This window comes from Zalophus californianus, chromosome 10 (genome assembly GCF_009762305.2).
Source record: "Zalophus californianus isolate mZalCal1 chromosome 10, mZalCal1.pri.v2, whole genome shotgun sequence".
In the NCBI taxonomy this organism is placed as follows: Eukaryota; Metazoa; Chordata; class Mammalia; order Carnivora; family Otariidae; genus Zalophus; species Zalophus californianus.
In genome coordinates this window covers 108,295,357-108,305,131 of record NC_045604.1, presented here as the reverse complement: position 1 = coordinate 108,305,131, position 9,775 = coordinate 108,295,357, and the positions used below count along the sequence as shown (strand labels likewise).

At 54.4% G+C, this 9,775-nt stretch overlaps 1 long non-coding RNA gene across 1 annotated transcript; it reads right to left on the bottom strand.

The window, feature by feature from the left end:
• Nucleotides 1-884: 884 nt before the first annotated feature.
• Nucleotides 885-2,931, bottom strand: LOC113931964. Its single transcript, XR_003522931.1, has 3 exons — nucleotides 2,818-2,931; nucleotides 1,632-1,700; nucleotides 885-982 (listed from the first exon to the last, which is right to left on the bottom strand). It is a non-coding gene; the product is annotated as an uncharacterized LOC113931964 (long non-coding RNA).
• Nucleotides 2,932-9,775: the final 6,844 nt, after the last annotated feature.

Sequence of the window (9,775 nt, the reverse complement as noted above, 5' to 3'; positions counted from 1 at the left end):
CCCTCAACCACGGTGTGGCCAAGGTGCCACAGCTGCCCCTGCCCCGAGGCCACCCTTCCCACGGGCGGCTCCTAGCCAGCCACAACGGTCCACAGTAGACCCGTTCCTGGGGTACCCAGGACTCCCACAACCAGGGATTCCCAAGAGCCTCAAGCCCCCCCCCCCCCCCCGGGAGCCTGCACCTCGGCTGAGCACATTTCCCTGCAAACCTCTCCCTCTTTCCTTGAGACTGCATCAAGCTGACGGCGCCCCCGCCTTTCCTCGCCCCCTCCCCTTCAGGCTGTGTCCGCGCCCTGGGGCCGTCATGACCAGTCACCCCAAACTGGGGGGCTTGAACAACAGAAATGTCTTTTCTTGCAGTTTTTGAGACTAGAGTCCAAGACCAAGTTATCAACAAGGTTGGTTCCCTCGGAGGCTCTAGGGAGAAACCACTGGACGCTGGCGATCCCGCTTCCCGTGGCTGCCAGCGATCCTTGGCGTCCATCATTCCAATCTCGCCTCCACTATCACATGGCTTTCTTCCCTGTGCATCTCTGTGTTGCCTCCTCTTCTTGTAAGGACCCCCCGACTCATTGGATTTAAATCGTCCCTAAATCCAGGGTGATTTCATCTTGAGGTCCTTAACTAATTATGTCTGCACAGACCCAATCCCAAATAAGGTCACAATCCAAGGTCTGGAGGGGACATGGCCCCTGGCCCTCATGGGACCTAAGATTTGGGAACCAAACAGGTGGGGAGGATCAGGTTGGGGATGGCGTTGCATTGTGCACCGGGACACCCCACCCCCACCCCCACCCAGGGCTTCCCTGCCTCCGAGGGGGGAGGGGCTCTGGTGTCACCACTCCTGCCCAGGGGAAGAAAGACCCAGTCCTGGAGCCAGGCCCCGGCTTCCGAAGGGTGTACGTGCCCAGGAGGCTGTCGTGTTGATGAAAATACCACAGAGCCGTCTGCCGGGCTCTTCCTGTCACTGCCTCTCCAGCGCCTGAAATAAATGAAAAAGAGATGTTCCTGGCAGAGTCTGTGGAGGAACTCCATGGCAGGAATGAAAATTGGCTGCGGCATCCAAGAAATCCTTGAATGGAAAGGGATTTCTAGGACAACACACCTCTAGGAACAGAAAGTGTCAGTGGTAAAGCCTGGGGGCGGGGGGAGGTAAGCCCGCCGCGGCGCGTCTGCGCATGTCTGTGGGCGCGCCCACGAGGGGCCACGGACGCAGGTGCACGCACCTGCCGATCGCGTGTGAGCTCGCGGGCGGGCGCGGGGGGGGCGCCGCCGAAATCGCAGCGTGGGCCTTCTTCTACTGTCAGACCATCTGTCGGCCTCTCCCATCGCCCCCGCACCCGCCGGCCAGCGGGGAGTCACCTTGTCCTGTTGCATTTGCACAAAATTGGCCTTGGCCCCAGTCCAGAGCCTGGGAGGGACGCCAGCCTCCTGCCGCTGCCGGGGGATCCGCTGCGGCTGACACGGCTCCAGCCCCACCTGGCGCCGAGCTCCGGACTTCCGCTGAATCCTCTGTCTGCCCTGCGCTGCCGTGCGGGCTCCTGGGGCAGCCGGCCCTGCCCCCTCCACCCCCCTCCCCGCCGGCCGCCCCCGCCCGCCCCCCCCCCCCCCCCCCCCCCCCCGGGCCTCACCTCCGCGGAGCTGCAGGGACTCGCTCCCGAGGCTCTGTCTCTCTCCTGGGTCTGTCACATGCCCTGCAACTAAAACAAGGCAACTCCGTGGCCAGTCCTCCTCTGGGAACTGTCCTGGCCAGAGAGCCCTCACCTACCCCTGTCAAGGCCTCACCAAGGCTCCTCTTTCCATCAGAATGACCCATTGGGGGTTTGCTAAACAAAGGCAGTCCCTGTCCTATCCCCATCCCTGCCTCAAATGGCATCGGCCTGATCTTGGTTCACCACCTGGACCAGGAACGTGCCCCCTCCCAGCCCTCCTCAAGGCAGCCAGTCCCTTGGTCCTTCTAGAAACACATCCTGGAGAGACCTGCTGGGCTTTGCCCCAACCTCAAGCTGCAGTGGCGAGAATCCAGGAATGCGTGTGCTAGGCAACCTGATCTGAAAGCCTTTTCTCACAGAGGGGAAACTGAGGCCAGAGAGGGAACCAGCTTGCCTAAGTCAGGCCGTGAGTTAACGGTCCCAGGCAACAGAGCGTCCAGGTCTCCTGACTCGGTATGAGGTCTTTATCCCAGTCCACGGGGGCCAGCAGGCACTCCCGGGCGCACAGAACTGTGAGTGGGCATTCCTTGAACACCCCAGAATCCTCCAAGGCCAGCTCTCTGAATGAGCTGCTTTCCCCGGCTGTTACAGCTGAGATCTCTGACGCAGCCAAAATTCCGTTGCAGGCAGGGCCTGGAGGACGCTTGGGAGCCCCTGTCCCCTCTCCAGGCCCAGGGGTGCTGGACTGATGTGGGGAGAATTTAACACCTTCCGCTCTTGTCCCTTCCACTCCAGTCCCCAATGTACTCAATGTCCCCATCCTCCTCTCCCTTGGAGGAGGACATTTTTGCCAAAACCATTATAAAACTGTTACAGACTGAAAGCTCGTGCCGTACCCCCCACCCCACCCCCGGCCACCACCAAATTCGTATGCTGAAGCTCCGATCCCCCAACGTGACTGTATTAGGCTATAGGGCCTATTAGGCTACAGGGCCTCTGTACATAAGGTCAAATGAGGTCACAGGGTAGTGCCCTTGACCCAACAGGACTAGTGTCCTTGTAAGATGGAATGTCACAGAGCTCTCTGCACGCACACGCTGAAGGAAGGCCAGGGAAGGACAGAGTGGGAAGGTGGCCGTCTGCGAGCCAAGCACTGGCCTCTCACCAGAAACCGAATCAGCCAGTCTTGATCTCGGACTTCCAGCCTCCAGAACGGTGAGAAAATAAATGTCTGTTGTTGAAGCTGTCTCATCTGCGGTATTGTTATGGCAGCCCTAGGCAACTAAGACCAGAACTGAAATATTTACAGATTGAATGACATCAAGTCGGAGAGATGCCTCAAAACAATGCAGAAGAGGAAGCCAGCAGAGGTGAGTCAGGATTGGCCGCAAGCTGTAATTGCTGAAGTCGGTGACAGGTTCATGGGGGAGGGGGAGAGTCATTTTTTTTTTTCTCTCTACTTTTATGTTAGAAATGTTCTGTAATAAAATGTTTGTCAAAATAGTAGAGCGGAGTGGGTCATGAAATCAATTGGGTGGGTCACACCTGCATTTTTTTTTAATGAGAAAGGATAAAATAGAATATACCAGAATGTGTCACGTACAACCATGTAATACTTGGGGACACTTTTTTTCAGGGCTGTGTGTGTGTGTGTGTGTGTGTGTGTGTGTGTGTGTGTGTGTGGGTGGTGTCTTGGGTCTGAAAGTAAAATGTACTTGTTACTGTGGGTCATGGTCAAAAGAGCTGGAAAGTTATTTCTCGTAGTTAATCTGACCATGGCCTCTCCAGATTGCCTGGGTTCTGGTTCTGCCACTTACTGGCTGTGTGGCCTTGAGCAAGTTACTAAACTTCTCTGTGCCTTAGTGCAGCTAATAATTCCACCCCCCACCATAGGACTGCAGTGAGGATCAAGTGAGCTAATAAATGGAAAGTGCTTCCAGCCATTCTCCTAACACATTGCAAGGGCTCAGTAGGTAGTAACTGTTATTCCAGTGGCCATAATATACATGGCGGCTATTTCCATAGCGTCAGGAATTTGTTGGCCTGCAATGGGAGGATGTGTGTTTCCCAAGAAGAGAAAGGCAATGCTTCACCATTGTTAAAGAACAAACACTCAACTGAGTAAATCTGAGGATCTAATTGGCTTTATTCAACCATTCATGCATCGGGCGGCATCCCATCCGGTAAACACACAGATGCTCCCAGGGGCTGTATAAACCGGAAGGCTTTGGTAGGCAGAGGGGCGGGACAAGGGGATTATTACTAGCAACAGAAAAGAAAGGATTCTTTTAGGCAAGGGTATCCTCCCTTAGGGGAAGAGATGTGGTCCTCTCGTACGGATGACCTCACTGGCCAGGAAATTCCAGACTGATCGCTTTCAAGTTCCACTCCAGGAGAGGCTGAGAACTCAGTAGTCTGCGATGTTTTCTGTCCTGGGGGCAGGTGACTCCACCTTGGGTCCGTTCTTTCTTTTTAAACACCATGGAGTGAATCATGGTGGAATCTCAGGTGGTGTGGCCCTTCCTCCATTTATGAATATTAGCTCTTTCACTCAGCATTATGGAATGCCCACTGTAGGCTAGTCCCAAGACACTGGCCACAGGGAGATGAACAAGACAGATACAGCCCATGCCCTCATGGAGCCCACCCCCACCCCTAGGAAGAAAAAGCAAACAATTAATTGTGCTGAAACTGTCATTATTGGGACGGGGAACCAAACGGGGTGATGGGGAACTGCAGAGAAGGGAGGCAGTAACCTGACAAGGAATTGTATTAAGACTCAGCCAAGGGCGCCTGGCTGGTTCAGTCGGGGGAGTGTGTGACTCTTGGTCTCAGGGTTGGGGGCTCGAGCCCCACGGTGGGTGTAGAGATGACTTAAAAATAAAGTCTTTAAGGGGCGCCTGGGTGGCTCAGTCGGTTAGGCGTCTGCCTTCAGCTCAGGTCATGATCCTGGGATCCTGGGATCGAGTCCCACCTCATGCTCCTTGCTCAGCGGGGAACCTGCTTCTCCCTCTGCCTGTCACTCCCCCCTGCTTGTGCTCTTCCTCTCTGTCAAATGAATAAATAAAATCTTAAAAAAAATAAAATATTTAAAACAAACAAAAGATTGAACCAAGAGGAAGACAGAGGGCCAAGGCTGGGAGGCGAGAGGTCCAGGTAATGATAGCAGCTTCCCAGTAGGGTACCCACTGGCTGTGCGTGGCCTTCACGTTTAAATCCGTGAAAATGAAACAGAATTAAACATTCAATTCCGCAGTGCTCAAAAGCATCAGACGGCGCAAGGGCAAGTGTATAGAGCATTCTCATCATCTTGGAAAGTCTGCTGGCCAGCGCTGGTGAGGACCCCAAGCTGCTCACTGGCCATAGCTCTAGAAACGTGGCTAGGGCCACTAAGGAAAGGAATGTCAAATTTTGTTTAATTTCAACTCGTTAAACTTAAAATTGAAAAATGGATCTTTAATTCTGTCATCGGAAGGCTTTTAACCATATTTGGAACAAGTCGGGTATGTGAATCTAGTTTTCCCACTGTACATTTTATGAAATCTAGACACAGAGCAAGTTGAAATGCGCTCTAAGAGGAAAATATACACACCAGATGGTGAAGCTGTAGCATGAAGAAACAAAGGTAAACCGTCTCATTAATAAACTTTATATTGATTATATGTTGGGATAATAATATTTTGAATATATTGCACTAAGAGAAGGTATTATTAAAATAATCTGGCCTGTTTCTTTTCATTTTTAAATGTGGCCATTGGAAAATCATCAATTACTTTTTTTTAAAGATTGTATTTATTTATTTGACAGAGAGAGAGGGAGCACAAGCAGGGGATGCAGCAGGCAGAGGGAGAAGCAGGCTTCCCGCCGAGCAGGGAGCCCGATGGGGGACTCGATCCCAGGACCCTCGGACCATGACCGGAGCCGAAGGCAGATGCTTAACCGACTGAGCCACCCAGGCGCCCCAGAAAATTATCAATTACTTACGTGGCTCAAATGTAGTTCTATGGGACAAAGTGAGACTGAGGTTTAGAGAGCTAGGCAGTGAGCTGAGAGTTTGTAGTGGGTGTGGAGGTCTTGTTGGCTCAACACAGAGTTTGAACTTCTTCCTGGCTAATGGGGAGCCACAGCAGGTGTTTGAGCAGGGCAGTGATGCCTCTGAAGGACCTGTCTGGCCACCTGGAGGAGAATGGGGGAGCAGCACACCAGTTGGAAAGCCACTGTCATCAAGCTCATCAGACAGGATAGTGGCTTGGATCAGAATGGAGAGGTGCTGCCTGTGTCTCTTTTAAGGGGACTTTCCAGATGTTTCACCCCAAACTTCTGCTTTTCTCTTGTCAGCCACCCCCAGCTGTAGGGGCACTGGAAAATATAAGTGAGTGGTTAGGTGGGCTCATGGCGGTCCACCAAAAAATGGGATTCCTACCCCTCCCCCATCCTAAGGAAAATGAAAAGAGAGGCTGGGTGGGCAAACAGCCGCTTCCACTGGGAGAAAGTCAAAGAAAGAGAGACAGAAGGCCCTGCCAGCAGGGTGGGAGGGAATCAAGGAGAACACAGTGTCCGTGGGTTTCTGGGAAGTGGCCCTGAAAGAGGACGTCACCCACCTTCATCTTGACCTCAAACTTTCTCACTGATAAGTGTTTCTTCCCAGTTTATCTCTTAATTCAGGCAAAAGACCCTGTGGGCAAAGCATCCCATGAGGGGAACGAAAGTACCCCCCCCCCCAAGCAGCGACCCCAAGACAGGGATTGACCTGACCTTCACTGCCCACCTGCGCGTACCCACCGACCTCTGTCCGCATTTTCCTTCTATAAACCGGGAAGCATTTTCAGCCCTTTGGCACAGTCTTTGCGACACTAGTCCACTGTCGTCCTGGTGTGGGCCTCGCTCAGATAAACCCCTTTCTCACTCCAGTGCCACTCATGTGTCTGCCTTTGGATTTTGTCAGCCGAACTTGGTCTGTTGGGGAGCCCCGGGGCCGGGTGCTCTTGCACCCCTGCTCCCCGGCTGCAGGCTGCTGCCCCGGACCCAACACCTCTGAGCGCCCAGCAAGATGAGGGCTGACAACTGCAGGAACAGCGCCTGGCTCCCACGAGGTGCTGCACAAATATTTGTCCGCTAATGTCCACTTAACCGCGTGAGCATCATCACTGATAACCTTGGGAGGAGCAGTTTAGAGGAGATGCGGGCGGGCAGAGGTATGAGAGGGAGGTGAGGCTGGAGTGGGCAGGATTCTTTCCAGAAGTTTGGCTTGGGGGTGGGGTGGGGACAGAGCCGCAGAGAGAGGCAGGTGGAAGGGGGTGGGGTGGAAGGAGGCACCGTGACCTGCTCGGCTCTGAATCTGAGGACCCGGCATTCTTATTATTTTTATCCCCATGCAGATGAGCAAGCTAAGGCTCCAAGAGTTGGGCCGACCGCCCCAGGTCTCCAGAGGGGACTGAGATTTGGGCCCGCCCTGCCCTGCGCCACCCCTGCCCTCTCGCACTCCTTCCCAGCATCCAATTTTTCTTTAATGAGTTGGCTCTTTGATAATCACAGTGGGCCTTTTATGAACTAAACAAACCGAAGCTGCAGGGTTTTTTTTTTTTTTTTTTAACAAAAGAGCTCATTGAATAAGCAATGGGTTTCTCTGCAACTATTTTTAAAGATGGAGCTGCAGGCGAGGCTGTGAGGAAAATCACAGAGAGCTATCTTCTGAAGGTCAGCCGGCACTTAGGGAAAAATCCGGAGCTGGGGGTGCACCTCACACCCCCCTCAGCTGGGCCCTAGAGGAGGGGGAGGTCCTGGGTGAGAATCCTGGAACCTAGCTCCATCCTGCCCCAGGGGCAGCCAGGGAGGCACTGGCCCAGCGTGGCCCTCCATCCTCCACAGTGTCCCCAGTTCGCTCCCTTGGACCAAAGGATTCCGCTTTTTTTTTTTATATATGTATATATTGTATTTATTTATTTATTTGAGAGAGAGCAAGAAAAGGAGCAGAGGGAGCGGGAACAAGCAGACTCCTCGCTGAGCGCAGAGCCCAACGCAGGGCTCGATCCCACGACCCTGACATCATGACCTGAGCCGAAATCAAGAGTCAGACCTTTAACCCACTGATCCACCGAGGCGCCTCAGAATTTTGCTTTCCAGGGCGCCTGGGTGGCTCAGATGGCTAAGCGTCTGCCTTCGGCTCAGGTCATGATCCCAGGGTCCTGGGATCGAGTCCCGCATCGGGCTCCCTGCTCGGCGGGAAGCCTGCTTCTCCCTCTGCTTCTCTCTCTCTCTCATGAATAAATAAATAAAATTAAAAAAAAAAAAAAAGAATTTTGCTTTCCAAAACGAGATGCTGCAACTGCCCCCCCCCCATTGCCTCCACCATTCCCTTCCCGCTTTGGTTCCTGCCTCTGGCGCCCAGAGGCCACGACTGTACCAATCCACTTGGCCCCTGGGCACCCCCCGCATAGACACGGCCGCCCGTATTTAGGGCATATTCACTGCATACACTCGTATACCCTGCTCCACGCTGGGAACCAAGCCCTCAGACCCGGTCCCTGCCCTCAAGGAGCTTCCAGGTGGGACCAACGTTTCTAGGGATAAAGCTTTCACATGCATCCCCACACCTAATTCCCAACCACTTCCAAGGCATCCTGTCAGAGAAACTGAGGCTCAGAGAAGTCAGTGGCTCAACCCTGGGGCTCTTTCTGTGTCCACGGTTCCAGCCTTCCTTATACACTGTAGGGAGCACCCTGTCCCACTATGAGCTCGGGTTCAGGGGACTTGGAAGGTTCTGGAACTTTGTGTGAGGGCCTGACCGGGAGGTGCTGCCAACCAGATTTTTTAGTCAGTCCTGGGGGGGGGGGGGGGCAGGTTCACTCTGGCTTGTGTGCCAGTACCCCTGACTCTGTGAGCCGGTTTCCTCTGCTTTAGATCGGGGTTGTTAATAATAGTACCAGAACCAGTGGTGGCCGGGAGTGTCACCGGTCCCCACTATGGGGCACGCGCGACACAGGGTTCCCCAAGGCCGGCATCCTTATTTCCCCCAATTGAGACAAGGAAAGTGAAACTCAGAAGAACAAAGTGACTTGCCCAAGGTCACACAGCTTGTAAGGGTTTGAACCCAGGCAGCCCTCCCTCCGCCTGCTGTTGGAAGGATGCCAGGATGCGGGCGGCGGGGCCTCTCCCTCCCCCTCCTCCGAGCCCGGGCGCCCCCTGGTGGTCAGAGTCGCCCCGGCACCTCACCTGCCGCGCCCGTCACTCCCAGGACAGGTGGGCCCCCTTGAAGGCCTGAGCAGCGGCAGCCTGGGAGCCCAGCGGGGGCGGGGCGTGGAAAGCGAAGAGCCAGGAGGTCAAATCCCAGCGGCGCCACCCCTCCCCCAGCTCCGAGACCTTGGGCGAGCTGCTCAGGCCAGAGAAAGCACTGAACAAGTAATCCGTGTTTCGTTCTTGTTGCGTTTTCCCCTTCCGTGTTCCGAGAAGAGAGCAGGCCTCGGTGTGCCTCTGCCTCCAGGTCTTTGTATCAGACAATGACCGTTTCCTGGCTTTTATGGTGAATGCCGAACTGGGCGGGTTTGCCCCAGGCCCAGCCGTTGGGGAGACGGGGCCGGAGCCTAGAGGGAAGCATCCGTTCCTTAGCAAGAATGACTGAGCTCAGCTGTGTTCCTAGGAATCCTGGCGTTGGCTTGTTGGGACACGAAAGCACTTCCCCCAACGTCCGGTGAGCCCCTGTGTAGAACCTAAGGCAGGCGGGCATCGGCGGCTGGCCCCCGGCGACTTGCTGACTTGAGTCATCAGCGACCAACTTCACGTTGCTCCCTCCAGAGTGTCAAATAAAAACAAATCCAGACTTGGTAAGAGCGATTTTAGGCATGAGGATTGTTGCAAGGGGTGGGGGAAGAAACTCTTGCGAGAGTGAGAAGGCGCTGACCATCGGGTCTGCAGGAGAGTGGCAGAGAGTTTCTCTGCTCCAGAAACGAGTGAACAAAGGCAGAAGGAAGCCGGCGTGGGGAAGTGGGATAGAAGATCAGAGAATGTCTAACCCTGTTCCGGGAGGCGCTGTCTGCTGGCTCAGGCTGAGGACTGAAGTTCAAGGCCCCGGAGGAAGGAGAGACATTTAACCAATATCTGGTTAACAAGCACTTTGCTCCGATTGA